Raw genomic sequence first — 27,377 nt, 5'->3', positions numbered from 1 at the left:
CCCTTGCTGTTCTTTACACAGCACGTTCCCACTTCAGGGTCTCCATACTTGCTGTTTCCTCTGCCTAGAATATTGTCGCTCCTTGTAGCCAAGTGGTTTCCTCTCTTGATCACCTTCAGTCTCTGTTCAATTGTCACCTTCTCTGTGAGGTCTTCACTGACCTCCACATTTTAAATTGCAACCTCCCTGTGCTCCTTGCCTCCCCCACCTCCCTTTACTACTCCAAAATACTTAGCTTCATTACAGTATTTTAGTAACAGTGTTTAATCTCTGACTATAAGCTCTATGTGAGCAGGGGTTTTTGTGTATTTCGTTCACCATTATACCTCCAATAGCTAGCTCAGGACATAGCAGGACATCAGTAAATATTTGTTAAATTAATAGATACGCAACTTTCACATCATAAATATATGTGAGCCACCTGTAAACTACTACAATATTATAGCAAACTTTATTAAACTCAGGTTCAAGCCAAATGTTGCAAAAAGAAGGGGAAAAGATTATACAAATAATGCAGAAAGAAAATGAGATTTTTCTCTTTTTAAAAATCATCACAAAGGAAAAACACCAAATCATGCCTAGTGAATCAATAAACTGATTAAACTCAGAAGAGTTCCAACATATTCATAAAATCTTTCATTTAACCAAATACTCAATGTAAAATGAAAGAACATATTTCAAGTCCATCTTTGACTAAAATTTTCAAAAATGAAAATGGGAACCATTTAAGGTCGAACACATTCAATAATTAAATTAATTATATATGCCTTTGATTCTCCTCTACATGGAATCAGAATTGTCACTAAAACAAGTAGGAGATACCAATACCTCTGCGTTTTGGTCCCACAAACACATAAACACATAAAAACAAAGTTTGTATTTTGGCCATTCTATTATAACAGCTTATTGGACAATCACAAATAGCTCAATGTAGGATCTGTTGCCAGAAAACGTGGGTCTCTGGGGGACAGGAGTAGGATGCCACCTTGGTAGTTCTGAGCTCCACTCATCAGAATGTGAAGAAGCCAAACCTCTAGCTGCCTTTCAAGTATTGATGGCAAATGAATCAAATACTTAAAACAAAAAACTTATTTCTTCTAGGAAATCAAAATCTTGCAAACAAGATCTGGCAAAATTATGATTTTTACAGTAGCTGTTTCAGGATTAAGCTTATTGAATCCTGGTGTCTAACATACTTTTATGCCATTTTATTTAAATGGCCACATCAAAACAGAAAAGTAGAGCTTTCATTCATACGATGTTTGATCCTGACAATGCGTTCATTCCCTCTCCCAATATCCTGTAGCACTGATGATCTTTATAAAACAAGCTTTTGTACTTTATTTCTTGTATGTCCATATTATTTCTACACAAGAGCTCCTTGAGGGTAGAAATCCTCAATTAATAAATAATTTGACAAGGATGAATCCCTGTTTATAATATCATCAAAGAAAAACAAGCTAAAATGTTTATAAGTAATGGGAAGCAAAGCTGTAGGCACTGGCAGCATATAACGAGTGGGGCCTCTACATTCCCCCAACCAATAGCAGGTAAATAGGACTTCTGGAAAAGATATGATCCCTACAAAATTTGCCTTTAGAGTCCTCAGCTTCTCCTTTATTCACCTTCTCTCCTTCTTCTATAGTCCAATGCATTGATTGCTATTTTGTTGTCACACTAATTGACATTTTCAGGTATTGACTAAAAATGAAGTTGCTCAATTTTTTCATAGACTTTTCTTTTAATCTTTCTAATAATACAGTTGATGAGACAGTATTACTTTCATTTTACAGATGAGGAACCAGTGGTCTAAGTGAAGTTATGTAACTTTAACTTGTTCAGTGACATAATGTCTCAGAGAAAAGGCTTAATCTCAGGACTGACTCAAAGCCTATGTTCCTAGTTCCTTACCTGGTCTGTCTCCTGTTTGTCTAGAGTTGATTATGTGCCCAGCTGTGCAGTTTATACACTTTCATGTGAATGAGCTTCCCATGACTTATCGCTGCAACCAGTTCTTGCAAGGAAGCTGGTATCTAATTACAGAATAAAGGGCAGTATATAAGAATAAAAGAAAATGGGGATAATATTTGGGAGAAAGAGAACATGCAAGCCCCTGAAAATACACCAGACTAGCTTGGCCTTGTCCTAGGTGTGAGCATGGGTTAGTGCTGGGCCTGCATTGAGAGGATGCTAGCTCCAATAATATTTTAGTATTCTTGTTAGAAAGGAATTACTGTGTATCCCCCAAATAATTAACACAGTGATAGACACAAAGTAGAACTCAAATGCCAGGACACAGAAAAGTTTGGAAAGTTGTGATCGTGGCTAAATTTGATCATTTCCCAATTTTTCAAGCTACAAAGAACCACAAAAGAAGTAGAGGGAACAGCCTGAGACCATCTTTAAAGTCTGGGTTTCAATGGAATGTAGGACTCTGGTACCTCTGGTTACTAAGGTGATAAGATGAAAACATAGAGCATTGTCACAGGAAAGGCAAATGGCTGGAGGAAGGTGAAGTGTGTATGACAGGGAGAGAGAGAGAGAGTTCTAATTAAAAAATGATAATACCATAACAGAATGCCAAGAAATTCATTTAGCATCTTAACAAACTTTAAAAATTGTACAACATGAGCACAGCAGTTTTTTCTAGTTAAAGTAAATACTGTATGGGAAAAGAGTTATTATTGTTAGATATTTACTGTGTGCCAACAATGTTATCCAGGGAAATAACACAAACTACATCCACAGGGCTTAAAAATGGTATGAAATACAGTTGAATTATTCATAACATCACAATACAAACAATTACTCTTAGCTGTTGATAAACATATTTCTACTCCACACACATATATGTGCATGTTTGGGCAATTATAGGCATACCTTGTTTTACTGTGATTAGCGAATAATTTTTTACAAATTGAAAGTCTGTGGCAACCCTGCATCCAGCAAGTCTATCAGCACCATTTTTCCAACAGCATTTGCTTACTTCATGTCTCTGTGTCACATTTCAATAATTCTTGCAATATCTCAAACTTTTTCATTATTAATTATTATATTTGTTATGATGATCTATGATCAGTGATCTTTAACTTACTATTGCAAAAACATTACGACTCACTGACGAATCAGATGATGGTTAGCATATTTTAGCAATATAGTATTTTTAAATTATGTACATTTTTTAGACATAATGCTATTGCACACTTAACAGACTGCAGTAAAGTATAAACATATCTTTTGTATGCACTAGGAAACAAAAAAATTGGTGTGACTCCATTGATTGCGATATTCACTTTACTGTGGTGGTCTGGAACTGAATCTGCAGTATCTTTGAGGTATGCCTGTACTTATAAATAATTCAAGCTAATTTCCCAAAGATTTAATCCATGTTGAAATGTGTCCTTTAAAAAGCTGATGGCAGACTTTGTAAAAAAGAGCTTAGTAATGAAGAGTCATGCTTAAAAAGATGTGCATATGAAACTACGTTTTTCTTTCTCACATTATTTCTGCATTTCCTTTTTTATTTGTTTTTTTGCGGTATGCGGGCCTCTCACTGTTGTGGCCTCTCCCGTTGCGGAGCACAGGCTCTAGACGCGCAGGCTCAGCGGCCATGGCTCACGGGGCCATGGCTCACGGGCCCAGCCGCTCCGCGGCATGTGGGATCTTCCCGGACTGGGGCACGAACCCGTGTCCCCTGCATCAGCAGGAAGACTCTCAACCACTGCGCCACCAGGGAAGCCCTATTTCTGCATTTTCGAAACTGAATAATAAGCATGATATTTTTAACAAGATAATTTTCACTTTCTTTGCATATAATAAAAATGTCAGAATCTTAACTTTTCATGCCTACATGATGGATTACAAGGTTATAAAAATGTATTCAAAATAAAGGTTTTCATGAGGTTTATAATAAAATGACTAGGAGAAATGAAAACAAGATTAGAAGCCAAAAGAACTGGGTTCTAGCCCAGACTCTACTTCAAACTAGTTATGTGACCTTGATCTAATTGAAGAATATCAAACCTATGTCTTCCAACAGCCCAAATCCCAGAGCTGACATGGAAGTTGAAACTTATCCATCCCTGGGCTAGTAAGTTAACTGCTGTGAACTTTGTATTCTGAACTATAAATCAAGAGAGTTGGCTTCTGAGTTACTGTGCAACCCTAAGACGCTCAGATACCCAAAAAGCCAGAGTCAGAGATCTAACATCTGTTAAAAGCACTGTTCCTACTAAATCTGTGAGACTCCTTTAACCACACACCCACATCTTTTTCAAAGCAAAGATGCTTAATTTGACAGGTACTGTAATATTCTTAATTAACAGAAGAATACCATTCAGTAATACAGACAACATAACAGGGGAAATAGACACGGGCCACATTCTTGGCAACCTAGGTATTTGACGGTGTCAAATAACCAGTTAGAATGTTAACTGACTAAGATGATTTAAATGCTCCTTATGATGTGAATCTGATTTCTAGTATTATCAAATCTCCTGTAAAGACCTCTACCACTCAAGCTTAATGATCAGGACTTTCTAGGGTATCTTCAATTCAGAGATATTCAGCTCCAAACCCAACCATTTGCATTTCCGTTTCCATTTACCACAAACTAGGGAACAAAATTTACTGAGCACTTTCCATATGCCAGACATTGTTAGACACGATTCAATCTCATGTAACCCTCACCACCACGCTAAGACAGGTATCTCTAGCCCCATTTAACGATGAGAAAACCGAAGCTCAGAGAGGCTAAGTAATTTACACTAGGTAGTCAGAGAGCAGGTAGTAAATCACAGCTCTGATACTGAAGTCAGTGTTCCCCAGGTTGTACTCCGTGGTTTCTACAGCACAGACACAACCGATATTCAAAGTCATGACCAGATGCCATCAAGACAAAGTAAATGTAGAGTCAATAAAATACATCCAAGAAGTAAGGGAAATAAATAGAACATTTTAGAAAAAAATTGAGAACAGTTTCAAAAGAAAAAATTAAAATTAGTATGACGTAAAGTTTTACTATACAATAAACTTTGTTTTTTAAATCTAAATTATTCAGTGTAGTCTGAGTGGTTTTTACATTAAATTCATAGTGACCTTCAAAAGATACTGTAATTTATATTTTATATTCCATTGGAATCTTAGCTATAGAAAAGTATGCTTCATGAAAACAAACTTGGGATATTTCAAATTTATAGACATTTTCTAAAAGTAATAATATTTATTTAAAATGTTCATTATTCATATTAAGATATTATTTAAAACAAAAGGGAAAAAGAATTATAGAATATGATCAGGAATGTGTCATAAAACAAGTTTACTAATATTTTAACTTCTTTTATTTTCCAAGGATCATAATGTCTCAACATACTTATATTATCATCCCAGGGATTAACAGCTGGCTTGTTGAAAGAGGATAGAAAAGAGAAGAATAGAATGGTTCTTGACTTTTATTCCTTTTGTAATGAATTCCAACCAAACAAACTGCCTCAGAACATTTTAAATTATCAAGTGATATACTTAAACTGAAAATATTTCTTAGCATACTTTTCTTTTAAAAGTAGTAAAAATTAGGGACATTAAAAGGAAAATTTTTCATGACTGGCTTAGAAAAGCATCTATATGTCACTGTCTTCTTAAATTCAGGTTACTCATCACATTCCTTCAATACCAACATCAAAGAAAAAAGATGAGGAGAAACTAATTTTAAGTATGTCAAGACAGAATACTTTCTGTTAAAGTTCTTGAATTTCCTAATCCAGCAGAGGAAAAGAGGTCTGAGGTCTGTGTTTTCCATTCCAAGAGTGTCAGTTACAGTGTAAAACCTGTCAAGGAGCATAGGATTACTAGCTAGAACATTTAGAAACAAATTTGTATCCTTAAAGATTGCAGTCCCAACAGAATGCTAATCCCATTACCTCAGGGAAAAGGCTTGAGGTTGACTCTTTAAATGGATTGTAAGTGGTAGGCAATCGCTGGTGCATCTCAAATATGTTCTCTAGAGAGGGCACATAGCATAGAGGGCATAGTGCCCTCAAAGGTTTTTTTTCCTCTCAAAATTAAAAAAAAAATAATAAAAACTTACACTTATAGAATCATATAAGCTCCTCTTGTTTTATACCAAATCCACCAACAAAACAATTTAATTATTAATTATGGTAAACTATAAACAATGAGAGGATCCTGGACTTCCATTCCTCCTTAGTCTCTTATATCAGAAAGCTAAAACAATACTTATAGAGGGACATTATTTGTTTAGGAAGAAAATTTCTCATTCTACATACAAACTTAGCTTAAAAGTTATTCTAATTTACAGGAAAGTGTGCAGTACCAAGTTTTTAAGTAAAAATACATACCTACTGGGATAGACTTTAAATAACCTTAAACAAAATTTTATGTCATTATATAGATTATAATAAATACATTCACAGAGATTTAGTAAAAATAATAGTGATAACAGCAACTAACATTTTTTGAGCTCCTACTCTGTAACAATCAATTTGCAAACATTGTATACTTATTCTCATTTCAAGTTGTGGAAAATAAGGCTTTATTGGATTAGGTAATTTATCCAAAACTACAATGCCAGGAAGTGGTAGAGTCAGAATTCAAACCCAAGTTTTACAATGCACAAATAACTTGCATAAACAATCTCATATATGTCTCATAATACTGTAATGCTAGAAAGTAGTATTATTCTCATATGTACTCTTATTACCTGTGGTGAAATTGAGACTCAAAGAGGTTCCATGACTTGGCCAAGTTCACACAGCCTGTTCTCCTGGAGCTTGAACTCCAGGCCAGTGCCTCATAAATAAACATTAAATGGTCTCTCCAGCACAGAATGCTGACATTAAAATCTGGTATTCGACATGTGATCTCATATACAGGCAAACAGTAAATGGTCAGGTTCTTATGAAGATTGCTGTTGATTCTCTTCTGAGTCTGTTCTCCTGAACTATTAATAATATATTTGATTTGGATAATATTTAATTTCCCACCCAAAGTGTAGATCTAAAACTTGCAATATTGAAGGAAAGATGACTTTATTAGAGAATCCGAAACCAACGGTACCTAGGGAGATCCACTACCCAAAATTTCTTCTAAGGAGTTCAGTAAGGAAATGTTTGATTTTGAAAACAAAACTATTAGTCATTTAATGCGTATACTTGAAAATGGTTTAAATTAGATTCTTTCTCTTTCTGTTAACTTACACAAGAGGCTGACATGTTACAGGCTGGGAGCCTACAGGGCTGACACTGAGCACCGATGCTCAGGTACAGAAGGCACTTGCTCTCCAGCTGCCAAGTCTCTTGCATCTTAAGATACCCTCACAGGTCTGTCCTCAAATTGGGACCTATATCAGTAGTGGATGATTTCCTATTTCCTGACCATTCAGCATCCTGCAGGGTCTCTGGAAGTCTAATTAGGCATCTGGACATGGGTTTTTAGATCTAGCAACAATATGCTAACTACATGGGTTATAACACAAAAATATTTGTTTAGAGAGAATCCTTATTCCAGAAAGTTTACATTTCGTTAAAAAAAAAAAGGTGAAAAGAGCTCATGAATTTTTAAGTGATTTATTTCTGCTCTCATAAAACTAATTAATTTTAACTAATTAATTAGGAAACACTGTCACCTGTATTTAACATTGCTTTGAACCCTCATTCTTTCCCTCACTGGAAAAAAAAAAAAAATTAGCATGTATTAAGTAGGAAGCATAAAAATTTTCACAGAATTGTTATAGTAAAAGAATAAAAAGAATAACAGGAAAAGTAACTAGATGCCAGCTATCACAGTTATACATGGTACCAATTAATTATACTAAGCTTTTTAATATTGTAAGTGTTGGGAAAATATTTAAAGACAAAACCTTAGGGATTCTATATTTGGTGTGAGGGAGTTTAAATACATGACTATTGGGTTTCCCTGGTGGCGCGGTGGTTGAGAGTCTGCCTGCCGATGCAGGGGACGCGGTTTCGTGCCCCGGTCCGGGAAGATCCCACATGCCGCAGAGTGGCTGGGCCCGTAAGCCATGGCTGCTGGGCCTGCGCGTCCGGAGCCTGTGCTCCGCAACGGGAGAGGCCGCAACAGTGAAAGGCCCGCATACCGCAAAAAAATAAATAAATAAATAAATACATGACTATTTATTTCAGTGACTATTACAAATAAAAACATCCATTTGTACAGAGGATGAATAAAATAAAGCAACAGAGCTATAAAGTTTTGACTGGATTCATTATAAAATTCTGTTCTCCGTAGGTTTATTAAAATGTTACATGAATAAATACTACAGATTTAGAGATGTGTGCAGAACCCTCCTCCTATGGAATATCTATTTGGTTTCATATACTATGCTCATGAACACTTGCTTCTCATTTTCCTAAATATTTATGAATAACATAGTCTTTAACTCAACAGCATTGTTCCTGGCATAGCTCTTCTTCCAGATACAGCATCAGGTATGGTCTTGAATTAAGGATCAAGTAGCATCCTTAGTGCTGCTTCCCTAAGCCATCTGCTAATTTTGTGGGGTTTTTAATCAAATCTCATTTTAAATGTTTCCATTTCCAGTGCTCCTCACCACAATAAAAGTATTAAGTAAAATTAACGTAATACTTAGTAAACTAGAAACACACAAAAAAGGTAAAATAATGAAAGTTTAAGTGTATTTCTCCTTAATAGAGAAGGGGGCAGAACTGATATATTCTTCATGGTAAGAGTCTTATTGAGATACAGTTAATCTGTTTCGGTGGCTGGATTATCACAAGGTCAGACTCTGCTTTATAAAATATACATGAGAATAGGTCTATTAAAAGTTAATAAGCATGGGATGTAAGGGTTTATAGTAAACTTAAACTCAGAACCACCAGAGTTTAGAGTTCCATTCTGGGTCATTTTCCATTTCTTTCTTCATACCCATTTTTGGAAAAAATGCCCACAGGAAAGAAATGATCTAAACTATAATTCTTAGTCAAGTATGCCCTAAGATTACTTGATTTTAATTGCTCACCCTGACCGTAGTTTGACACCTGCTCCAATGTTCCTTCCAGGAATCAAGTCACAGATGCAAGAAAGCCTGAACCATCTAGTTGCTCAGCCTTTCATGTCTAATTATTTCCCACACATGAAAGTCAGACACTTAAAATGAAACGTATTAAGGAGAAAAAATATTTTAAACTCTGATTTAATTTTTTTTAATGTGGGGTATAATATATCACTAATCCCTACTTTGTTTTTAAAAATATTTTTTAAAAAATTATCTTGTAACTTTTTTCCTTAAAGTTTAGTAAGACTTTACAGCAATTTGTGACTCTATTTCAACTAAAGTGTTGCTAAAGAAACATTGTTATTTTATTCTCATCTATAACAACCTGTGATACTCTTAAAATTCCCTCCTTTGGTGATAAAACTTTAGAATGTGACAGAGTTTATTTTTGTGTATGCTGTTAGGGAGTGTTCTAATTTCATTCTTCTACATGTAGCTGTCCAGGTTTCCCAGCACCATTTATTGAAGAGACTGTCTTCTCTCCATTGTATATCCTTGCCTCCTTTGTCATAGACTAGTTGACCATAGGTGCGTGGACTTATCTCTGTGCTTTCTATCCTGTTCCATTGATCTATATTTCTGTTTTTCTGCCAGTACCATACTGTCTTCATTACTGAACCTTTGTAGTATAGTCTGAAGTCAGGGAACCTGATTCCTCCAGCTCCATTTTTTACCTTCAACACTGTTTTGGCTATTCAGGGTCTTTTATGTCTCCATACAAATTTTAAGATTCTTTGTTCTAGTTCTGTAAAAAATGCCATTGATAATTTGATAGGGATTGCATTGAATCTGTAGATTACTTTGGGTAGTAGAGTCATTTTCACAATATTGATTCTTCCAATCCAAGAACATGGTATATCTCTCCATCAGTTGGTATCATCTTTAATTTCTTTCATCAGTGTCTTATAGTTTTCTGCATACAGGTCTTTCATCTTCCTAGGTAGGTTTATTCCTAGGTATTTTATTCATTTTGTTGCAGTGGTAAATGGGAGTGTTTTCTTAATTTCTCTTTCAGATTTTTCATCATTAGTGTATAGGAATGCAAGAGATTTCTGTGCATTAATTTTTTATCCTGCATCTTTACCCAATTCATTGATGAGCTCTTGTAGTTTTCTGGTGGCATCTTTAGGATTCTCTATGTATAGCATAATGTCATCTGCAAACAGTGACAGTTTTATTTCTTCTTTTCCAATTTGTATTCCTTTTATTTCTTTTTCTTCTGTGATCGCTGTAGCTAGGACTTCCAAAACTATGTTGAATAATAGTGGTCAGAGTGGACATCCTTGTCTTGTTCCTGATCTTACAGGAAATGCTTTCAGATTTTCACCATTGAGAATGACGTTGGCTGTGCGTTTGTTGTATACGGCCTTCATTATGTTGATGTAGCTTCCCTCTATGCCCACTTTCTGGAGAGTTTTTATCATATACGGGTGTTGAATTTTGTCAAAAGCTTTTTCTGCATCTATTGAGATGATCATATGGTTTTTATTCTTCAATATTTTAATATGGTGTATCACATTGATTGATTTGCTTATATTGAAGAATCCTTGCATCCCTGAGATAAACACCACTTGATCATGGTGTATGATCCTTTTAATGTGTTGTTGCATTCTGTTTGCTAGTATTTTGTCAAGGATTTTTGCATCTGTGTTCATCACTGATATTGGTCTGTAATTTTCTTTTTTTATAGTATCTTTGTCTGGTTTTGGTATCAGGGTGATGGTGGCCTCATAGAATGAGTTTGGGAGTGTTCCTTCCTCTGCACTTTTTTGGAAGAGTCTGGGAAGGATAGGTGTTAGCTCTTCTCTAAATGTTTGATAGAATTCACCTGTGAAGCCATCTGGTCCTGGACTTTTGTTTGTTGGAAGATTTTAAATCACAGTTTCAATTTCATTACTTGTGATGGGTCTGTTCATATTTTCTACTTTTTCCTGGTTCAGTCTTGAAAGGTTATACCTTTCTAAGCATTTGTCCATTTCTTCCAGGTTGTCCATTTTATTGGCATAGAGTTGCTTGTAGTAGTCTCTTAGGATGCTTTGCATTTCTGCGGTGTCTGTTGTAACTTCTCCTTTTTCATTTCTAATTTTATTGCTTTGAGTCCTCTCCTTTTTCTTGATGAGTCTGGCTAATGGTTTATCAATTCTGTTTATCTTCGCAAAGAAGCAACTTTTAGTTTTATTGATCTTTGCTATTGTTTTCTTTGCTTCTATTTATTTCTGATCTGATCTTTATGATTAATTTCCTTCTGCTAACTTTGGGTTTTGTTTGTTCTTGTTTCTCTAGTTCCTTTAGGTGTAAGGTTAGATTGTTTATTATTTGAGATGTTTCTTGTTTATTGAGGTAGGCTTGTATTGCTATAAACTTCCCTCTTAGAACTGATTTTCTGCATCCATAGGTTTTGGATCGTCATGTTTTCGTTGTAATTTGTCTCTCGGTTTTTTTCTTTTTTTCTTTTGCGGTACGTGGGCCTCTCACTGTTGTGGCCTCTCCCATTGCGGAGCACAGGCTCCGGACACACAGGCTCAGCGGCCATGGCTCACGGACCCAGCCGCTCCATGGCATGTGGGATCTTCCCAGACCGGGGCAAGAACCCGTGTCCCGGGCATCGGCAGGCAGACTCTCAACCACTGCTCCACCAGGGAAGCCCTGTCTCTAGGTATTTTTTTATTTCTTCAGGGATCTCTGTTATTTAGTAACGTATTGTTTAGCCTCCATGTGTTTGTGTTTTTTACGTTTTTTCCCCTGTAATTTATTTCTAATCTCATAGCGGTGTGGTCAGAAAAGATGCTTGACATGATTTCAATTTTCTTAAATTTACTGAGGCTTGATTTGTGACCCAAGATGTGATCTATCCTGGAGAATGTTCCGTGCACACTTGAAAAGAAAGTGTAATCTGCTCTTTTTGGATGGAATGTTCTATAAATATCAATTAAATCTATCTGGTCTATTGTGTCATTTAAAGCTTGTGTTTCCTTATTAATTTTCTGTTTGGATGATCTGTCCATTGGTGTAAGTGAGGTGTTTAAGTCCCCCACTATTACAGTCTTATTGTGGATTTCCTCTTTTATAGCTGTTAGCAGTTGCCTTATGTATTGAGGTGCTCCTATATTGGGTGCATATATATTTATAATTGTTATATCTTCTTCTTGAATTGATCCATTGATCATTATGTAGTGTTCCACCTTGTCTCCTGTAACATTCTTTACTTTAAAGTCTATTTTATCTGATATGAGTATTGCTACTCCAGCTTTCTTTTGATTTCCATTTGCATAGGATATCTTTTTCCATCCCCTCACTTTGTCTGTATGTGTCCCTAGGTCTGAAGTGCGTTTCTTGTAGACAGCATATAGATGGGTCTTGTTTTTGTATCCATTCAGTGAGCCTGTGTCTTTTGGTTGGAGCATTTAATCCATTCATGTTTAAGGTAATTATTGATATGTATGTTCCTATGACCATTTTCTTAATTGTTATGGGTTTGTTTTTGTGGGTCCTTTTCTTCTCTTGTGTTTTCCACTTACAGAAGGTCCTTTGGCATTTGTTATAGAGCTGGTTTGGTGGTGCTGAATTCTCTTAGCTTTTGCTTGTCTGTAAAGCTTTTGATTTCTCTGTCAAGTCTGAATGAGATCCTTGCCAGGTAGAGTAATATTGGTTGTAAGTTCTTCCTTTTCATCACTTTAAATATATCATGCCACTCCCTTCTGGCTTGTAGAGTTTCTGCTGAGAAATCAGCTGCTAACCTTAAGGGAGTTCCCTTGTATGTTATTTGTCATTTTTCCCTTGTTGCTTTTAATAATTTTTCTTTGTCTTTAATTTTTGTCAATTTGATTAATATGTGTCTCGGCATGTTTCTCCTTGGGTTTATCCTGTATGGGACTCTCTACACTTCCTGGACTTGGGTGGCTATTTCTTTTCCCATGTTAGGGAAGTTTTTGACTATAAACTCTTCAAATATTTTCTCTGGTCCTTTCTCTCTCTCTCCTCCTTCTGGGACCCCTATAATGTGAATGTTGTTGCATTTAATGTTGTCCCAGAGGTCTGTTAGGCTGTTTTCATTTCTCTTCATGCTTTTTTCTTTATTCTGTTACACGACAGTGAATTCCACCATTCTGTCTTCCAGGTCAATTATCCGTTCTTCTGCCTCAGTTATTCTGCTATTGATTTCTTCTAGTGTAGTTTTCATCTCAGTTATTGTATTGTTCAGCTCTGTTTGTTTGTTTTTTAATTCTTCTAGGTGTTTGTTCTTTAATTCTTCTAGGTCTTTGTTAAACATTTCTTGCTTCTTCTCCATCTTTGCCTCCATTCTTTTTCCGAGGTCCTGGATCATCTTCACTATCATTATTCTGAATTCTTTTTCTGGAAGGTTGCCTGTCTCCACTTAATTTAGTTGTTTTTCTGGGGTTTTATCTTGTTCCTTCATCTGGTACATAGCCCTCTGCCTTTTCATCTTGTCTATCTTTCTGTGAATGTGGTTTTTGTTCCACAGGCTGCAGGACTGTAGTTCTTCTTGCTCCTGCTGTCTGCCCCAATACTTCATTTTTTAAGATGAGCATTATTCCAACTTCTTAGGTCTGTGTTCCCTTTCCTTCAATCTTTCCATCTTGTTTAATGGAAGACATTTTAGTATAATGCATTTTAATTATATTATTTTCTAATACTGGTGTCATCTAACACAGCAGATCATGCATTGCCAATCACTTTTTTTACTTTTTGACGGGATATAACAAAAGAACTAGTTTCAAGCAAATCACTCTTAATTTGTTATTTGTACCTATGGATAAGTTAGTTGACCACCAGGGTGAAAGGAGGCAGTAAAATAATAGTTTAAGATTTAAAACAAAGATAAGAATTTTAAATAAGAAAGAACAAAGGAAACGTTTTAATGAGCAATCAAAAGTATACTAACACATCCCTCTACAGGAGAAGGATAAAAATGTAGGTGAAGGTTTAATTGATTAAACAGAAAAACATGTAGCATGCTGAAGCACAAATAAATAGTGAAAGAAACTCAACAGTTCTGTGTAACTAATATTTATGAAGTGTTAACTATGTGACAGGAACGTCTAGATGTGTAAGCTTCACACAGTAACTGTCAGATTTAAGAAAGAAAGAAACTAAGGGGGGTCATTTAAAGAAATAGCAGCAGCTAATTTAAAAAAAACGGAGGGGGGAAGGATTAAAAAAATGTTGTGATGTAATTTTAACAAGACAAGGAAAAAGAAAAATCACATAGTCTCAAAAACATTTCATGAAACAACAATACTTAAGGGAAGCTAAATAATAGTTTGCACATACACAAAGTCAGTGTCTGTTACTGGGCTATCTTAGGCCACCTTCCTAACGCAGCACCTCTCCAGAATTTTTAGCCCTTATGTATCATTATATTGGTGTTTTTTGTTGTTGTTTCTTTTTGCTTTGCTTTGTATTTGAGATGAAATGCACACCTCAAGTGTACAATTTGATGAGTAACCACCATATCAGTAAGCAACTTCTACTCCAATCAATCTCCACACACTCATGGGCAACATCTATTCTTATTTCTTTCACCATATGTAAGTTTTTCCCTATATTTAACCTCTTACACACATTTCTCATGTCTGCTCAGATAGACTACAAGCTCCTTATTATCACAAACATTTTTTCAGAGTTGGTAGGGACTCTAGAACTTTTAACCCAGCTCCCTCATATTACCCACAAGGAAATAAAGAACCAGAGAAAGTTAGTGTAAAACCTGGGACTGATTCAAGGGAACACTCCCTCAGGCCTGTGCACTTTCTATCGTATTTGAAGTAGGAGATTCACTTTTGCACATCCCATTCAATACCTCGTCCAGGTGTTCAGAAATCCCTTTTTTTTTTTTTTTTAATGAAAGCTTATTTATTTATTTATTTATTTATTTTTGGCTGTGTTGGGTCTTCGTTTCTGTGCAAGGGCTTTCTCTAGTTGCGGCGAGCGGGGGCCACTCTTCATCACAGTGCACGGGCCTCTCACTATCGCGGCCTCTCTTGCTGCGGAGCACAGGCTCTAGACGTGCAGGCTCAGTAGTTGTGGCTCACGGGCCTAGTTGCTCTGCAGCATGTGGGATCTTCCCAGACCAGGGCTCGAACCCGTGTCCCCTGCATTGGCAGGCAGATTCTCAACCACTGTGCCACCAGGGAAGCCCCCAGAAATTCCTTTTAATTGGAAAAAAAATTAATGAAGTGAAAGTCCTGTCCCACTCAGGAATACTTTGCCTCACCTTGTTTCTCAGTTGCCCATCAGCCTTTAAAATGGACATAGGTGGAGGAGCATTGACTGGGATGAGGTGGAGAGAACTGATGGGCAAGCCTGGCAGCAGGGAGTCTGTGTACCACCAAAGGTAGCTGTGTGCTGGGTGGGTGCCTGAGCATAAACAGCCTCTTCTGTTAATTGCCCTTCTCAGTCCCTCTTTTTAGTTTAATGCCTCACCGTGAGGCTGTCTTCTCAGCTTCTACTGCCCCTTCCTTGGGTTTAATCCAGAGGGAGTGGGGATGGGGAGGACATTTACTCTTTACACACAGGGCAGTTCTAGGAGCTGGGTGGGTTTAAATGGCACTAGAATACAGTCATCTGGAGTCAGTCTGTCTGGAGTAATCCCAATCCCTCTACTGAATTAGCTGGGTTATTTTAGGTAGTTTTCTCATTTGCAAAATAAGGTGAGAATGAAATGAGAAAGTACTTTGAAAAGTGTCAGACACACAGTAAGTACTCAATAAACGTTTGTTGTTATCATCCAAATGACATTGGATAAAGTTCTCTGGAGATCCATATTATATATTAATGTTATATATCCATAATAAGATGGGTGTTTACAAATGTAAATACGTAGAAAACGTCGACACAATAAAACTGGCACAGAAAGAAGAAACAGGTTGGGAAAGAAGACAGTGCAAGTTAGAGCAGGGGAACCTAAGTGAAAGTGTATGTAGTTCAGGTGGTCGGGGGCTCCTCTTAATTTGGGAACTCCCTTCTCTGAATTTCTGCGGCACCTCGTTTAGTACATATCCTAGTCTGTTGCATCGAAATTATTCATATCCTTCCCCCCATGAGAATGTAGGCTTCTCAGGATAAATGTTTACCAAATAAACTAAAATTCATTTTAAATAAAATTAAAACTTTTTTCTTCCTTCCCAACCCCACTCTTTACCTTGAAAAATTCCAAGCCTGAATAGAGGTGATTATATAATTCAAACAAAATGAGAAGCTAATTCAAAGTTTATCTTTAAAGGTTTCTGGTAATAGGAGATGATAAATTTCTATATATTCATAATTATTTTCCTTCTTTTCTGTTGATTCACCTCCAAAACTCATCTTGTTTTTCACTCCAAGTGGAGTGATAAGCTTTACAGATTAATCTTAAAATTCTTGCCAAAGTCCCAAGTCACTCTTGCCCTTTCCCATAAATGCGTTTCCACAGGAACCATAAGCAATGAGTGTATTCCAGGGTTCTTCAGAATGTTTTTCAATCTAATTCCTTTATTCTTTGTTCTAACATTTAATTCATTCAATTTCCCCCGTAAGTACTACATAGCATGTTTTTCATCTTGGCAATCATAATTATGTATCCATGTGGACAGCAAAGTTTTCCATTATTTAATTATATACAGAATTCATGTTATTATGCATAATACATGTGTATTCTTTAAAAATGTAGGCTATATGTTTGCACAAGTATACATTTCAAAATATATTTCTAGGACAATAAAATAATTATCTTTTACTTCTTGTTCAAAAGCCATTCTTTCTGTGCTTCCAATGTCTTGCATTTATGTTTTTTACATAATAATCAACCACATTCACTTATCTTCATCAAAATTGGATGAACCAGGCTTCTCTGGTGGTGCAGTGGTTAAGAATCCACCTGCCAAGGCAGGGGACATGGGTTCGAGCCCTGGTCTGGGAAAACTCCACATGCCGCAGAGCAACTAAGCCCGTGCACCACAACTACTGAAGCCCGTGCACCTAGAGCCCATGCTCCGCAACAAGAGAAGCCACTGCAATGAGAAGTCTGCACACCACGAGGAAGACTAGCCCCTGCTCGCCCCAACTAGAGAAAGCCCATGCGCAGCAACAAAGACCCAACTCAGTCATAAATAAATAAATAAACAAACAACCAAAAAAAAATTGGGTGAACCTAAATTTCTATCCAATTCTTACCCTGATATTTAAATAAAGAAGTACCATCTATCATAATCTATTTCTAACAGTTATAAATATACAAAAACTTTAAAATTAGCATATTCTATACTATTTGTACTGGGTTTAGGAGACAGCATAATAAAGTATTTTTATTTGTAACTAATACTTGCACTGAGGTTCAAAACACAGGACCCTGATTTGAAATAATCTCTAACAACCTCACTACAAACAAAATGCCCCATCAGCTAAATTTGTTTAGAAACTTTAAGTTTTTAAGATGTAGTGATTTTATGTTATACTCTAAATATTTTAATCAGAGAAAGGGAATAGTGGATTTCAAAAAAATTTATTAACGAATATTTCATTAAGCTGCAAACCAACTTCATGAAAACCCTTATATATATGTAATTTTTCATAAATCATTTGATGGCTTCAGCAAGGGGAATATCCTCGATTTTAACTGGCTCATGAAATGACCAGGAAACTCAGCTGCAACCACTCTCTCTAAGTCAACTGAAGGCAGATGGTGCCTATGTGTTCAGCTGAAAGAAGTGTTGATCACAAAGTATCAATCAAACACTTGGGAAAGAAATGAGTGCCATCTGTGTTTTAATTACTACAGCAAAACCATCCAGTGTAACTGCCAGAGCTGCACATTTTCATAAGAGTACAAGAGACATAACACGTACTTTCTTTCATAAATGAAAGCAGAAATTGCCATATACAGTACTGGCCAGAAAAACAAAACAAAACAAGAGTACTGTCAATTTAGAATAAAATCTAGTGACAATATGAATATCCTCTCAAAAATATTATTTTACCGCAGCTCTACGTTTTCCACTCTTTCTCTAAGGCAATTCTAGTATATGAAAGAATTATATACATAAAAGTGAAGATGTGAGATTTGAAAATTAAAATATTATTCAAATGTTTTGGACACCTAAGAGTAATCCCACTAAAATTTAATAGAGTGAGAAAATTTACAAATTTATAAATATACAAATTTACATTATATTTTTATGATCACACAGTATATATTATGTTTGTTAATATATTCTTATATTCATATTATTATAAAAATTTATTTTATTAAAAGAAGTACAGAACTTTCAGAACTTTTCTAGCAAGGGACACCCTGTTCCATCTTCTCTCAAATGATATCAGGTTGTTTCACTGTTGTTCTATTTTGTTTTTCTGTTTGCTATTGTTCTCATAAATGAATTTATTCTGGGACTCACCTTATTTCATCACTGTGTAAAGGGAAAATGTAAGCATACAAATATAACTTAAAGTTGTCACTTCTATCGTGGAGGTTTCAGGAGCTCTTTACAACTGGGACGTGCAAACAAGCAGAAAGGAATAGAGGGTGGGATTAAAGGGAAAGAGCTCTCCTTTGTCTTTCCACTCTCTCACCAGCACCAAATATTTGGCATTTAGGATCAGAAAGTAAGTTCAGAGATTCATACCAAAGTTTCAGTTACCTTTTGAAATTTGAGAAGAGGTATGAGCATACACAAATATTAACAACGTAAAGATTTCTAAACCCTAAATGTGCATCATAACAAAATAAATTCATTCTGGGATTCCCTGGTGGCGCAGTGGTTGAGAGTCCACCTGCCAATGCAGGGGACACGGGCTCCTGCCCCGCTCCGGGAAGATCCCACATGCCGTGGAGCGGCTGGGCCCGTGAGCCATGGCCGCTGAGCCTGCGCGTCAGGAAGCTGTGCTCCGCAATGGGAGGGGCCACAGCAGTGTGAGACCCATGTACCGCAAAAAAAATAATAATAAATAAATAAATAAATAAATAAATTCATTCTTTCAATAAGCACTTGATGTGCTTATTATATGTTGAGAGTTGGACCACAAAGGTGAATAAAGAGGTCCCTGCCCTAAAGGATCTCAAAGTCTCACTGGGTGGCCATCCCCTTAAGTAACTGAACACAAAACAAGATCACACATATAAGATGTATGAACAAGGTGCATGACTGGTGCCAAAACAAGGGAAAAACTAATCTTGTTGGGATTTGGGGAGACTTTCAAAGGGATTAGTGGGCTTTCACTAGGACAAATAAGGCAGAGGGGAAGAACATACCAGACAGGAGGTAGCATGTAGAAAGGCAGGCATGCTTAATAGTTCATAATGCTTCTTTATGCCTACTTATCTCTTGGGAATGGTGATCTACAGTGTCAAATACTACCAAGAGATGTGGTCTGAAAAGGCCATATTACGTTTAACCATTTGATAGTTATTGGTGACTTTTTACAGAATAGTTTTAGGTTTGAAACAGGTTGAAACGAGTGAATGAGAAGTGAAGAAGTGGGCAGCAGTTTGAATGAGTGAGAAGTCAAGAAGTAGGTAGCAGTTTGGCAGTGGAAAGAGAGGAGAGAGGAGAGAGGAGAAGGGTTGGGGGGAAGTAGGAGGGGGAGGGGAAGGGAAGGGAGAGATGGAAGGGGAGCAAGAAGAGGGACTTGAAGAGAGAAGGGAGAGGGGAGGCAGATGGGTATCTTGAAAAGGAGACAGGGTGGAATAAGATTTAAGCATTTTGAAGCTCATACAGATACAGAGAAGAGACTGGTGGTTGCCAGAGGCATGAAGTGGGAGGTAGGCAGAATGCGTGTAGTGTGTCAAAAAAACGGTGTAAACTTCCAGTTACAAAATAAATAAGTCACGGGATGTAATGTACAACATATGACTATAGTTAATAATATTGGATTGCATATTTGAAAGTTGCTAAGAGAGTAGATCTTAAAAGTCCTCATCACAAGAAAACAAATTTTTTGTAATTATGTATGGTGAAGGATGTTAACTGGACTTATTGTGGTGATCACTTTGCAGTATATACAAATATTGATATCATTATGCTGTATACCTGAAACTGATATAAAGTTATATGTAAATTATACCTCAATTAAAAAAAAAAGATTTGAGCATGTTGACATGTGACAGAAATGGCCACTCAGTGACACTGTGTGGAAGTTTCAATTATTTTTATAATTTTTATATTGAATAATCAGAAAAGTTTATATAATCATATAGAAAATGTTTATCTTTTTCTAAAATAATTCAGTTGATTTTTTTTTCTTATTCAAATTATCCCCCATACTTAATGCTACCCACCTTCTCATTATTTTAATTCTCATTTGCACCCCCAGAATAAGTAGTAACAAGACAGTTACCAATCTTTTCCCAGCATTAGTAAAAAGATTTGGTCTTGCCTTGAGTCAACTTTCACATTCACTATGGAATTCAGATATCAATTCATTATCAGACTCCCATAAGCATAGATAATTCAGAATTGACTGCATTAAGATAAACACTTTCAAAATGTTCTAAAATACACAAAACTTTAGAAATAGGTCACAGATCACCATTATAACCTTAAAATTACCACCATCTTATAATTATCAGAAACTTGATCCTCAATTAAATGCTACCTCTCCACCTGCAAAGGATTATTAGGTAACCAATCTAATATTGACAGTGAAACTTTTCAAAAACTGGTATACTTTCTTTTCCCTTTTTTAAACTTAAATTTTTATAAGACTAGGAGCCACATTACCCAATACCTTTTCCCTGCTCTAACAAATCATGATTATTTTTTAAATAAAATATGTTCTCTATATAACATTATTTATCAGACCAAATTACTAAATATGGAATAGAAGAAAATACATTATATTCTTTGTTATATTGTTACATTAAAGATTCTTCCCCACACACAAGTAAATGTATATGATGATAGATCTATAATTGCAGCCAATATTCCAATTAGATAAAATGGTGGGGAGGCAACTATAATCCATTACAGCAGTGGATGAAATTTTCAGAAAATAATAGATTCTTTACACAGGGGGAAAGAGAAAATTTCAAATTAAAAGTAAAAAAGAAGCATTTGGGGAAATGACAGGTAAGTGAAAATAAATTCTTTGACATTCATAAATCTTTGAAACTAAAAAATGACTCAAAGCTACCAAAAATCAACCCAAGTAAACTACTTTATATTTCATTGAAAACAATATGGAAATTTCACACAAGGCTTTATGATTTGCTATATAGATACTCTATCCCGCCAGTGGTTCAGGCCAAAAAATTCTGTCATTCTTAGTCCTCTCTTTCTTTCATACTCCAATCTTTCAGCAATTCCTCTCCACTCTACCTTCAAAATATATTCAGAATCGGATCTCTTATTTCCATTGCTACCCTGGTTCCCATCATCTCTTGACATGATCATCACAGTTTCTCCCAACTCATCTCCCCATTTCCATTCTTGGCTCCTAGTGTCTAGTTTCAATAGAACAGACAAGGTGAGCCTTGTGAAAGGCAAGTCAGACCATGTTTCCCCCATGCTCAAACCTCCCAGTGGTTTCTCCTCTTCAGGACCTACAATTGTACAGGCCCTGTACAATCTGGTCCTTGTTACCCATCTGACCAAATCTCTGGCTACTCTCATCATCATTCAGCCCACTCCAGACACAGCGACCTCCTGGCTGTTACTCACGTCTGGCACTCTCCTGCTCCAAGGCCTGTGCCCTTGCTCTTCCTTATGACTGAAAAGCTCCTCCTGCAGCCCTCTGCTTGGCTTTCTCTTTCATCCATCACCTCCTTTAGATCTTTGTCTAATTATAACCCTCTCAATGAGTCATTCTCTGACCACCCAAACTAAAACTGCAAACCCAACCACAAACACCTCATTACCCCTTCCCAAATTATTTTTCTACCTAGGGCTAACCATCCTGTAACAATCAGTACATTTTAATTATTTGTTTATTCTCAGTCTTCTTTCACTAGAATGTAAACTTCATGAAGGCAGGAATTTTTGTTCGTAACAAGAGCACTTGACAAACAGTTGATTCACAATAATTATTTGTTGGATGAATCAAATCAGACAGTTCAGGGAGCAGACAGTTGGTAACAATACATAAATCTCTTTATTTCCTGTATAGTGGTTAAAAGTTTAGCCTGATTAAATTTTATGAGTGTTCTTCACAACTTACGCTTTAGGTGAAAAGTCCCATAACAAGCTACCTCTAAGGTATAGTCATGACTTTAAGTGAAGACCTGGCACTAATAATCAAAAATAAGAGAGAATGTCAATGGTAATGTTAATAATTTGAGTCTATCCTTAAACAACCAAAAGAAATTGATGAGATTATCCCTGATACCCACAAACACTGGCCAAATATTCAAAGCACCTTTATGTAAGGCTCCTTGATGTCAGTACAGAAAGCTTTTGAACAGGCAAGGACAGGGCAGACTTCAGTTTTTAAAGACTATATGAAGTCAGAAAACAAAAAATCAAAACCAAAATAATGTATAATGTAGTCTCTGACATTCTTTGCAAACATGACTGAAATAATTCAGTTTGAGTCCCACTGGTCGCTCCAATCATGCCAATCCTAATTAGCAGCAAGCAAGCAAACACTCCAAGGTTTTGAGCTGAGCAATTAAAACAGCATTGTCTGAGAGGACCTTCAAGATGGCGAAGGAGTAAGACGTGGAGATCACCTTCCTCCCCACAGATACATCAAAAATACATCTATATGTGGAACAACGCCTACAGAACACCTACTGAACGCTGGCAGAAGACCTCAGACTTCCCAAAAGGCAAGAAACTCCCCACGTACCTGGGTAGGGCAAAAGGAAAAAAGAAAAAAACAGAGACAAAAGAATAGGGATGGGACCTGCACCAGTGGGAGGGAGCTATGAAGGAGGAAAGGTTTCCACACACTAGGAAGTCCCTTCACTGCTGGAGACGGGGTGGGCGGGAGGGGGAGCTTCAGAGCCACGGAGGAGAGCGCAGCGACAGGGGTGCAGAGGGCAAAGCGGAGAGATTCCCGCACAGAGGATCGGTACCGAACAGCACTCACCAGCCCGAGAGGCTTGTCTGCTCACCCGCTGGGGCGGGCGGGGCTGGGAGCTGAGGCTCGGGCTTCAGAGGTCAGACCGCAGGGAGAGGACTGGGGTTGGCTGCATGAACACAGCCTGAAGGGGGGCTAGTGCACCACAGCTAGCCGGGAGGGAGTCCAGGAAAAAGTCTGGACCTGCCTAAGAGGCAAGAGACCACTGTTTCGGGGGGCACAAGGAGAGGGGATTCCTTCCCTGTCTGCCCACAGAAGGCAGAGAACCACCTAAATGGGCTCCAGAGATGGGTGCGAGCCGTGGCTATCAGCTCAGACCCCAGAGATAGGCATGAAATGCTAATGCTGCTGCTTCCACCACCAAGAACCCTGCGTGCAAGCACAGGTCACTATCCACATGCCCCCAACCTGGAAGCCTGTGCAGCCCACCACTGCAAGGGTACTGTGATCCAGGCACAACTTCCCCGGGACACACACACGCACGGCTCAGGCTGTTGAAACGTCACGCTGACCTCTGCCACTGCAGGTTCGCCCCACATTCCAACTACAACTATCGTACCCCTCCCTCCCACTGGCATGAGTGAGCAAGAGCCGCCTAATCAACCGCTGCTTTAACCCACTCCTGTCTGGGTGGGGAACAGATGCCTGCGGGCAACCTACATGCAGAGGTGGAGCCAGACCAAAGCTGAACCTCAGGAGCTGTGCGAACAAAGAAGAGAAAGGGAAATTTCTCTGTGGAGCCTCAGAAGCAGCGGATTAAATCTCCACAGTCAACTTGATGTACCCTGCATCTGTGGAATACAAGAATAGACAACAAATCATCCCAAAACTGAGGCGGTGGACTTCGGGAGCAACTTTAGACTTGGGGTCTGCTTTCTGCATCTAATCTGTTTCTAGTTTTATGTTTATCTCAGTTTACTATTTAGAGTTTATTATCATTGGTAGATTTGTTTATTGCTTTGGTTGCTCTCTTCCTTTTATATATATATTTTTTTCTCTTTTCCTTTTTCTCTTTTTGTGAGTGTTTATGCTTCTTTGTGTGATTTTGTCTGTATAGGTTTGCTTTCACCATTTGTCCTACGGTTCTGTCTGTCCATTTTCTTTTTTTAGTATAGTTATTATGCTTGTTATCATTGGTGGATTTGTTTACTGGTTTGGTTGCACTCTTCTTTTCTTTTTAATTATTTTTTTATTTTTTTACTTAAGTAATTTTAAAAAATTTATTATTTTAATAATTTTATTCATTTATTTACTTTCTCTTTCCTTCTTTCTTTTTTCTTTTCTCCCTTTTCTTCTGAGCCGTGTGGCTGACTGGGTCTTGGTGCTCCGGCCAGGTGTCAACCTTGAGCCTCTGTGGTGGGAGAGCCGAGTTCAGGACATTGGTAACCAGAGACCTCCCAGCCCCTCATAATATCAATTGGCGAGAGCTCTCCGAAATATCTCCGCCTCAATGTTAAGACCCAACTCCACTCAACGACCAGCAACTTCCAGTGCTAGATGCCTCCTGCCAAAAAACTAGCAAGACAGGAACACAACCGCACTCATTAAGAGAGAGGCTGCCTAAAATCATACTAAGTTCACAGACACCCAAACCGCCAAATCGGATGCGGCCCTGCCCACCAGAAAGACAAGATCCAACGTAATCAACCAGAAAACAGGCACCAGTCCCTTCCACCAGGAAGCCTACACAACCCACTGAACCAACCTTACCCACTGGGGACAAACACCAAAAACAATGGGAAATATAAACCTGCAGCTTGTGAAAAGGAGACTGCAAGTTAAGCAAAACGAGAAGACAGAGAAATACAAGCAGATGAAGGAGCAAGGCAAAAACCCACCAGAACAAACAAATGAAGAGGAAATAGGCAGTCTACCTGAAAAAGAATTCAGAATAATGATAGTAAAGATGATACAAAATCTTGCAAACAGAATGGAGAAAATACAAGAAACGTTTAACAAGGACGTAAAAGAACTAAAGAGCAAACAAACAATGATGAACAACACAATAAATGAAATTAAAAATTCTCTACAAGGGATCAATAGCAGCATAACTGAGGCAGAAGAATGGATAAGTGACCTGGAAGATAAAATGGTGTAAATAACTGCCACAGAGCAGAATAAAGAAAAAAGAATGAAAAGAATTGAGGACAGTCTCAGAGACCTCTGGCACAACATTAAATGCACCAACATTCAAATTATAGGTGTCCCAGAAGAAGAAGAGAAAAAGAAAGGGACTGAGAAAATATTTGAAGAGACTACAGTTGAAAACTTCCCTAATATGGAAAAGGAAATAGTTAATCAAGTCCAGAAAGCACAGAGAGTCCCATAAAGGATAAATCCAAGGAGAAACAGGCCAAGACACATATTAATCAAACTATCAAAAATTAAATACAAACAAAAAATATTAAAAGCAGCAAGGGAAAAGAAACAAAAAACATACAAGGGAATCCCCATAAGGTTAACAGCTGATCTTTCAGGAGAAACTCTGTAGGCCAGAAGGGAGTGGCAGGACATATTTAAAGTGATGAAAGGGGGAAAACCTACAACCAAGTTTACTCTACACAGCAAGGATCTCATTCAGATTTGACAGAGAAATTAAAACCTTTACAGACAAGCAAAAGCTAAGAGAATGCAGCACCACCAAACCAGCTTTACAAGAAATGCTAAAGGAACTTCTCTAGGCAGGAAACACAAGAGAAGAAAAAGACCTACAATAATAAACCCAAAACAATTAAGAAAATGGGAATAGGAACATACATATCGATAATTACCTTAAATGTAAATGGATTAAAGGCTCCAACCAAAAGGCACAGACTGGCTAAAAGGATACAGAAACAAGACCCGTATATATGCTGTCTACAAGAGACCCACTTCAGACCTAGGGACACATACAGACTGAAAGTGAAGGAATGGAAAAAGATATTCCATGCAAATGGAAATCAAAAGAAAGCTGGAGTAGCAATTCTCATATCAGACAAAATAGACTTTAAAAGAAAGACTATTACAATGGACAAAGAAGGACACTACATAATGATCAATCCAAGAAGAAGATATAACAATTCTAAATATTTATGCACCCAACATAGGAGCACCTCAATACATAAAGCAAATGCTAACAGCCATAAAGGGGATATCGACAGTAACACAAAATAGTAGGGGGCTTTAACACCCCACTTTCACCAATGAACAGATCATCCAAAATGAAAATATGAGGATGCGACTGGCCTCGGCCTTCCACAGCGAAACGCCGCACTTCCCTCCAGGATGACAGTGATGGGATCCCATGGTCAGAAGAAAGGGTGGTTTGTACTACAAGGTTTAATAATAAAAACAAAGTTTTTTGGAAAAAAAATGAAAATAAATAAGGAAACACAAGCTTTAAATGACACATTAAAAAGATGGCCTTAATTGATATTTATAGGACATTCTATCCAAAAACAACAGAATACACTCTCTTCTCAAGTGCTCAATGAACATTCTCCAGGATAGATCATATCTAGGGTCACAAATCAAGCCTCGGTAAATTTAAGAAAATTGCAATGGTATCAAGTATCTTTTCTGACCACAATGCTATAAGGCTAGATATCAATTATGGGAAAAAAACTGTAAAAAATACAGACACAAGGAGGCTAAACAATGCACTACTAAATAGCCAAGAGATCACTGAAGAAATCAAAGAGGAAATCAAAAAAACACCTAGACACAAATGACAATGAAAGCACGACGACACAAAACCTATGGGATGCAGCAAAAGCAGTTTTAAGAGGGAAGTTTATAGCAGTACAATCCTACCTCAAGAAACCAGAAAAATCTCAAATAAACAACCTAAACTTACACCTAAAACATTTAGAGAAAGAAGAATAAAAAACCCCCAAAGTTAGCAAAAGGAAAGAAGTCATAAAGATAATATCAGAAGTACTTGAAAAAGAAACGAAGGAAACAATAGCAAAGATCAATAAAACTAAAAACTGGTTCTGTGCGAAGATAAAATTGATAAACCATTAGCCAGACTCATCAAGAAAAAACGGGAAAGATTCAAATCAACAGAATTAGAAATGAAAAAGGAGAAATAACAACTGATCAAAATACAAAGGATCATGAGAGATTACTACAAGCAACTGTATGCCAATAAAATGGAAAACCTGGAAGAAATAGACAAATTCTTACTAAAGCAAAACTTTCTGAGACTGAACCACAAAGAAACAGAAAATATAAACAGACCAATCACAAGCACTGAAATTGAGACTGTGATTAAAAATCTTCCAACGAAGGCCCAGAACCAGATGGCTTCACAGACAAATTCTTTCAAACA

At 37.1% G+C, this 27,377-nt stretch overlaps 1 protein-coding gene across 16 annotated transcripts in view; it reads right to left on the bottom strand.

Moving 5' to 3' along the window:
• Window positions 1-27,377, bottom strand: part of PAM (peptidylglycine alpha-amidating monooxygenase) — a 280,812-nt gene that overhangs the window by 192,011 nt on the left and 61,424 nt on the right. Inside the window, exon 3 of one of the 16 annotated variants that reach the window (XM_060143337.1) lies at window positions 1,912-2,033. The exons of the other annotated variants lie outside the window; for them this stretch is intronic. The gene's annotated coding sequence lies outside the window, so the exon portion shown is untranslated. The remainder of the gene's footprint in view (window positions 1-1,911; window positions 2,034-27,377) is intronic. 16 annotated transcript variants of the gene reach the window in all.

Source organism: Lagenorhynchus albirostris, chromosome 3 (genome assembly GCF_949774975.1).
Source record: "Lagenorhynchus albirostris chromosome 3, mLagAlb1.1, whole genome shotgun sequence".
NCBI classification, from domain to species: Eukaryota; Metazoa; Chordata; class Mammalia; order Artiodactyla; family Delphinidae; genus Lagenorhynchus; species Lagenorhynchus albirostris.
This window is presented reverse-complemented; position numbering and strand designations above follow the sequence as displayed.